This window comes from Physeter macrocephalus, chromosome 21, assembly GCF_002837175.3.
Source record: "Physeter macrocephalus isolate SW-GA chromosome 21, ASM283717v5, whole genome shotgun sequence".
NCBI lineage: Eukaryota > Metazoa > Chordata > Mammalia > Artiodactyla > Physeteridae > Physeter > Physeter macrocephalus.
This window is the reverse complement of record NC_041234.1, coordinates 1058794-1066125: the sequence shown is the minus strand read 5'-3', so window position 1 is coordinate 1066125 and position 7332 is coordinate 1058794. Positions and strand designations below refer to the sequence as shown.

The window sequence follows — 7332 nt, the reverse complement described above, 5'->3', positions numbered from 1 at the left end:
GAATCAATGGACAAAGGATTAATCTCCAAAATATATAAACAGGTCATGCAGCTCAATATTAAAAAAACAAACAATCCAGTCCAAAAATGGGCAGAAGACCATAATAGACATTTCTCCAAAGAAGACATACAGATGGCCAAGAAGCACATGAAAAGATGCTCAGCATCACTCATTATTAGAGAAATGCAAATCAAAACTACAATGAGGTATCACCTCACACCAGTTAGAATGGGCATCATCAGAAAATCTACAAACAACAAATGCTGGAGAGGGTGTGGAGAAAAGGGAACCCTCCTGCACTGTTGGTGGGAATGTAAATTGATACAGCCACTATGGAGAACAGTATGGAGCTTCCTTAAAAAACTAAAAATAGAATTACCATATGATCCAGCAATCCCACTACTGGACATATACCCAGAGAAAGCCATAATTCAAAAAGACACATGCACCCCAATGTTCACTGCAGCGCTATTTACGATAGCCAGGTTTATGGAAGCAACCCAAATGTCCACTGACAGACAAATGGATAAAGAAGATGTGGTATATATATTCAATGGAATATTAATCATAAAAAGGAACGAAACTGGGTCATTTGTTGAGACGCGGATGGATCTAGAGACTGTCATACAGAGTGAAGTAAGTCAGAAAAAGAAAACAAATATCGTATATTAACGCATATATGTGGAACCTAGAAAAATGGTACAGATGAACCGGTTTGCAGGACAGAAACTGAGACACAGATGTAGAGAACAAACGTATGGACACCAAGGGGGGAAAGCGGCAGGGTGGTGGTGCTGGTGGTGGTGGTGGTATGAATTGGGCCATTGGGACTGACATGTATACACTGACTTGTGTAAAATGGATGACTAATAAGAACCTGCTGTATAAAAAAATAAAATAAAATTCAAAAATTTTTTTAAAAAAAAAGAAGGAGCCAACAGGTCTGGAAAAGGCCCTGTCAGAATGCAGCTTCTCTGGGGGCACACTCTCTCCAGCAGGAGTTTGTGCTACTATCTCTAACGGTCGGTGCTAACATCTATCTTAGACTGCGCACATCGTTTGCCTTTTAATCCAAGGATGACGGCACTCGATTTCACATTTAACTTCTATGGCCATTTCTTTTATTAAAAGGAAGGGTGCTGGACTCCATAACTTGCAAAATCACTTCTTGCTCTAAAACTGTAGTTCAGTGATGAGCAGCAATCTGAGAGGTACCTGTATTAAGGCTAAACACCTATCTAGGTGGCAAAAAGATCAGAAAATAAGATGTTAATTCCCAAAGCTACTGAAATGTGCTTGGTCCTGATCTATTTTGCAGAAGGGCAGGGGCCGGGCCACACATTTAGCATCTTCAAGCCACAGATTTCTGAGATGTAAAATGGTCCTCTACTTTTACAGGTTACGTAAATGCAACACCCCTGTTCCAATTTTATGAAGTCATCCTTCGCCAGCTCCACATGGACCAATCATGATGCACCTTTGAAACATCAGACCTTCTCTTTTTCTTGTCCTACTTAATCCAACCACTTCGGCTCTTTGTTAACACTGTGTTGTGTAGACTTCGAGATGTTAAAAAAAAAAAAAAGGGTCTCTCTCTAAACCCTCTACCTTTTACTTCATCCAAACTACACTTGGAGGTGCCTTTGCAGGGAGTCAAAAGCACACCTCCTAAATCAAATATCTTAAGGTCAACCTGGGGCCTAAGGCAATGAAACAAAATCTATAAGGCTCAAAACTCCCTGGGTTCCTGGATTACAATAGCTTTCCTATACCCCCAATGACCTAACCCCACCCTTCGTAATTTGTTTTCATTTAGCAAAAACTATGACTCATTTTACCTATCACCAAGTTTTACTCACATTCAACGAAGAGCACATTTTTATTTACCATCCTCAAGAAATGTGTTTAGAGAACACAAGACACATGGAATATGGCTAATGGCTTTGGAGCCCAGAGACCCCAGCCTTTGAATATACCACTTACTACCTCCTGTGTTGCCATAGGGAGGTCAACCTCTCAGTTTTCTGATCTGTAAACTAGAGATGCACAGTACCTACCTTCTAGAGTAGTAAGATTAGCTATAATGAATATATATTGCTACCATGCAGCAGAACTGTTTATAATAATATCTGAATAAGGATGCATTTGCAAATTATGCAAAATGCCTCCATTCTCACTTTTAAATATGACCCACACGTCAATCTAAAACATCCTTGGGACTTCCCTGGTGGTCCAGTGGGTAAGACTCCGCACTCCCAATGCCGGGGGCCCGGGTCCGATCCCTGGTTGGGGAACTAGATCCCGCATGCATGCCGCAATTTAGAGTCCACATGCCACAACTAAGACCTAGCACAGCATAAATAAATAAATAAGTTTAAACAATGAAACATCCTTAACGAAACGTGCTTCTAAGCTACTGGCACATCTTCCTCAACAAACCATTCTACTTTGACCTGAGTAGGGAAATAAGAAAAATGAACAAGTGGTAGTTTAGCAATATTACTCGTGGCAGACTACAGAGTAGGAAGAGGGGGTAATGGGGGTCATCCTGGGGACATTTTGGAAATGTAACACAGAACGCAAATCAGCACCCTGAGCAATAAATGTTAATAAAATTATGCTGCCAGCACAACAGGACAACAATGGTCATTTTATATATCTTTTCCTTCAAGTAATAAAATTTAAGTAGTTATAAGTCCCAAGAGAATTTCAACTAGGAAATAAATTGAATCATAAGAACATACTCAAGGTTCAAATCCTTAAAGGGTCACCTGACCTATTTTATCCTCTTCTAGAAATGCCCCACTTGGGAAAATTTTAAACATAGCTAATTCTCAATGTTGATGAATACTATATTAAAGTTGTATACCATTTTACACACTTTAAATACTGTCACATCCATTACATTAACGAAAAGTTACTGATAATCGTGTTAGAACCAAACAAAAAGTAATTGGGAAGGGGGGGGGGAGAGGCAAAGGGATTTCTTTGGGATATTAGGTTAAAAATGCGGAAACTGTCCGTGCAGTAGGGTACATCAGTTGCGTTACCAATTACACAATTATATACCAGCTCTAGGCCAACTTCACCAACTCTGAGCTGTGTTACTTAATTTGAGCAAGGTTTGCTGTTGTTGTTGTTTTGACTGAGCTTCAGATGCCTTATCTACATACCTAGGGATACCACCTATTCTGCAGAGGTAAGGAAGATATCAGAATGCAAGCACATTTTAAGTGCCTACCACAACGCAGGAAACAGTGAGAACTCGAATTCCTTTCCTTTGAAACACAACTCTCTGCAAAGTGTAAAACCTGAACAGCGTATCTATTGAAAGGAAAACTATTATAGTGACTCCTTCTGTGAAGAATCTCACACAAAGGGAAATCACATGTGCCCTGTTTTATGGAATCTGGATTTGGCATATTCACTCCTAAATAAAACTTCTCTAGTCAAGACCAATATAAATGACACAAAATAACACATACAACATCTTCCAGTAATATAATAAATCACTGTGGCATATTATGATCTATGAACGTGGTATTGCTAGAGGGATGTGCTATATCTGGTCTGCTCTCATTACTGCTTTGCCCGTTTGGTGCTCCATGAAAATAAAATTTACCAAAGTTTGCTGATAGAATTAGATGAAAATGTCATAAAGAGAAGATCACTTCGATTCTTATTACTTAATCTCTGTGCTAGAAGAGTGGAAATTCATCATCAAGTCCGCAAATGGGGAGAAAAACAAGATAACGAAATGGTTTCTTCCTACCCCATACTCTCGCCCCACCCTGACCTGATTTCTCCTCATTAAGTCTATCACAGAGAGATTCTGGGAAGAGTGAAGGACACAAAGGTTGGAAGATAGATTTACAGAATAACACCCTAAAAGCAAGGGAAACGGATCTTTCATATATGCTCCCCTCCCCACCAAGTAAAATTCTACATGCCCGGCACTGTGCTGAACGTGTCACATCAACTTCTTTTTTTTTTTAATTTTATTTTTATCTATGTATTTTCGGCTGTGTTGGGTCTCCGTTGCGGTGCACAGGCTTCTCATTGCGGTGGCTTCTCTTGTTGCGGAGCAGGGGCTCTAGGCACATGGGCTCAGTAGTTGTGGCGCACAGGCTTAGTTGCTCCAGGGCATGTGGGATCTTCCCGTACCAGGGCTCGAACCCGTGTCCCCTGCATTGGCAGGCGGATTCTTAACCACCGCGCCACCAGGGAAGCCCTCAACTCTCATACTTCACAACAGTCCTATGCGGTATCATCGCCACTTTACAGATGATGCAATTGAGGCTTAGAAAGATTGCGAAACCTGCCCAAAGCTGCACAGCTAATAGGTGGCAAGAGCCACGAGTCTTGACTCCAAATCCATACTATTTGCCCACTACCACCCTACTTATTACTGTAGTGTAGATGAAAGGGTACTTTACACACTCGGCTTCACCCCTTGGGCAAATCATTTGACCTTGCTGAGCAATTTGTCATCTATAAATGAGGACAATGACAGTTGCCCAGCCTTCTCCACAGCACCTGAGTGATGCTGAAAGACTTAATATATGTGCAAAAATATGCTATAAAAACTATAGGGCAACATGTAAATGTAATATTTCATTAATTTGAAGATAGATTCCATATATCTTTATCCTTCCTATTTGACCTAAAAGTAAGTTTTTAAGAGTAGTTAAATAATTTTTAACACTCCCAAGCAAAAATCTAGGGGGAAAAAAAAATCAACCTTAGACATTCTGGAAAAGGCAAAACTATAGAGACAGTAAAAAGATCAGTGGTGGCCAGTGGTTTGGGGGAAGAGAGGAAGGGATGGAGGTTTTTAGGGCAGTGAAACTGTTCTGTATGATATCGTAATGGTGGACACATGTCATACATTTCTTAAAACTCACAGAATATACAGCACCAAGAATGAACCCTAATGTAAACTATGGACTTTAGTTAATAAGAACGTATCAATATTGGCTCACCAATTGTAACAAATGTACCACAATACTGCAAGATATAAATAATGGGGGAAAGGGGTGTGGTGTGAGGGGATAAATGGGATCTCCGCAATTTATGTTCAATTTTTTGGTAAACCTAAAACTGCTCAAAAAATAGTCTATTAAATTTTTGAAAACTCAACCTTATAAAACAAATTCTAGTAAAAATACAAACAAAAAAACCCCACAAATTCTACACAAGGATTTAGGAAGTACTATGAATGAGCTTGGTGTTCTAAACAATGCCTGGACTACTTGACAAAGTAATATCCCATCTTTTTAGACCAGTGTTGTCCAACAGAACTTTACGCAATGTGCAATGATGGAAATATTCTAGATCTGCTCTAACACAGTAGCCGCTAGTCACATTGGCTATTGAACACTTGCAATGTGGCTAGTATACTGAGAAAGGGAATTTTTAATTTTACTTAATTTTAATTAACACTTAAATAGCCACAGGCGCCTAGTGGCTATCACTTCAGACAGCAGTTTTAGACAATTCAAGAGACTGTTAGAAATGTACTGTAATGTTAAAAGAAAAGTCACCTTAAGAGACCATCCAAATGGCAGTAGTTATGAAACAATGCCACAATTACCTGAGGTCAAGAGTGACTAGATGGTTAAGACAAACAGGAAGCAACAAAGCCCATCTCCAATTGTTTCTCACTTTTAAGTCTCATAATGTAACCCGAAAGTGACAAAACGGTCACTGTTCCTTTAATTCCTTCAATATTTTCAAAACAACCCAATTAGTTAAACACCATTTCTGCTTCCTGAAAAAGAGGGCAGAGGTCAAGTTAGAATTACGAATATATTTTCAAGCTAGTGGCCCAGAGGAAATAAAAAACGAGGGGTCCGAAGGAAATAACTTAAAAAGTGACTTCTGCAAACACAAGATATTCACTCAATTTTTTAAAACGAAAATTCAGAAACTAATATTTAACCATGTATTTCAATTCCATGTCAGTCAATTGTAAATCAAAAGGAAAAAAGATGCCCAGAAAAGCCTGAGCAAAGAAGAAAGGTGCCTGAGTAAGTAAACAAAACTGAGACAGTACAGACACACCTGACTATTCTTATCCAGCTGTTAACCAGAGAACTGCGTCAAAGGGTCATTACCTCTTCATCGTTTAAAATGCTAGTTGATTACACGTCAGTTCCTAGTTCAGACTTTTTATCCTTATGCTAGGGGCGTAAAAAGGAACTCATGTCCTCAACTGCAGTGGCTTTTTTTCGGAGTCCTCCCCTGGCGGGGGCCTATGAAATCAAACCCTGAGATTGGCTCCCCACCCTCAGGGAATAAGTGAGGTGTCCAAAGTGACAGTGTTGAATCCCTAGAGTTCCGTTCGGTCCACAGCTTCTTTTTCAGTCCTTCAGGTACTGGATCTTTCTTTTAGAGTACAAAGAGAGGGAGAGAAAGACAGGTAATTGAGAAGCAGTAACACCCTCATGAAGACAGACGTGAAAACACCTGACCTTAGATACAGGCCCCCAAAAGCTAATTCTTGACACTCTGCGCAGAGGTAAAGCGAACCTTTGTTCTTTTTTTTCAAGTTCACGAGTCGCATTAGAAAAAAATTATTCCGTAATTTCCAACAGGGGTGATCTTTAAGAGTATTCAAATGCATAATTAAGTGACAATAAACAGCCCCGAGTGATCAAGCACGACGTTCAACAACTTGAATGTCTCAATCTGTTCAACCGCAAGGAACGAGACGGGTTTCCACCTTTCCAGTCCTTTTCCCCGCACTTCTCTCTTCCTGGGCCCTGCAAGCCCTGTATCCCGTTTGTTGTGCAATCTTTTTCGAACTCAACCCACTGACTCCAGAACAAGTGGAATTCTCCCATTCTGAAGGTCGGGATTTTCCTCCAGAAAGGAAGGGAGACACTGAAAACTCCTTGACGTGAGTCAAATAAGGCAAGGGGAACAGTCCAGCCCGACTCCCAGATTAAGAGAGACCAAAGGCCAAGCTGGGGGAGGCGCTCAAATTTCCGCTCACCAAGGTGCGGGGGGAGAAAGAAAGAAAAGGAGCAGAAATAAAGAGCGAGAAGGAGAAGAAGGGAGGGTTGGATTGGGAAGACCGGTTATCCGCGATGCTGCTCCCGACTCTGCGGGACCCAGGTCCTCCAGCATCTTCTCCCCACGTGCAGCCAAGCCCGTGGCGCCCAGAGAGCAGCCCCAGGGCCTGGGTCCCGGGGGCCGAGAGGCCCGGCTCGCCAGCCCGCGCAGTGGCGGGGAGCGCAGGGGGGCGGGGGAAGGGGGGCGGGGGAAGGGGGGCGCAGCGCAGCCCCGGCTCCCGCGCGGTTATCTGACTGCGCAACAGCCTCGCCCGCG

The 7332-nt window shown here is 41.6% G+C and overlaps 1 protein-coding gene across 6 annotated transcripts in view; it reads right to left on the bottom strand.

Annotated features, from left to right (window-relative positions):
* Positions 1–7332, bottom strand: part of TXLNG (taxilin gamma) — a 69352-nt gene that overhangs the window by 60987 nt on the left and 1033 nt on the right. The window lies entirely within an intron of this gene.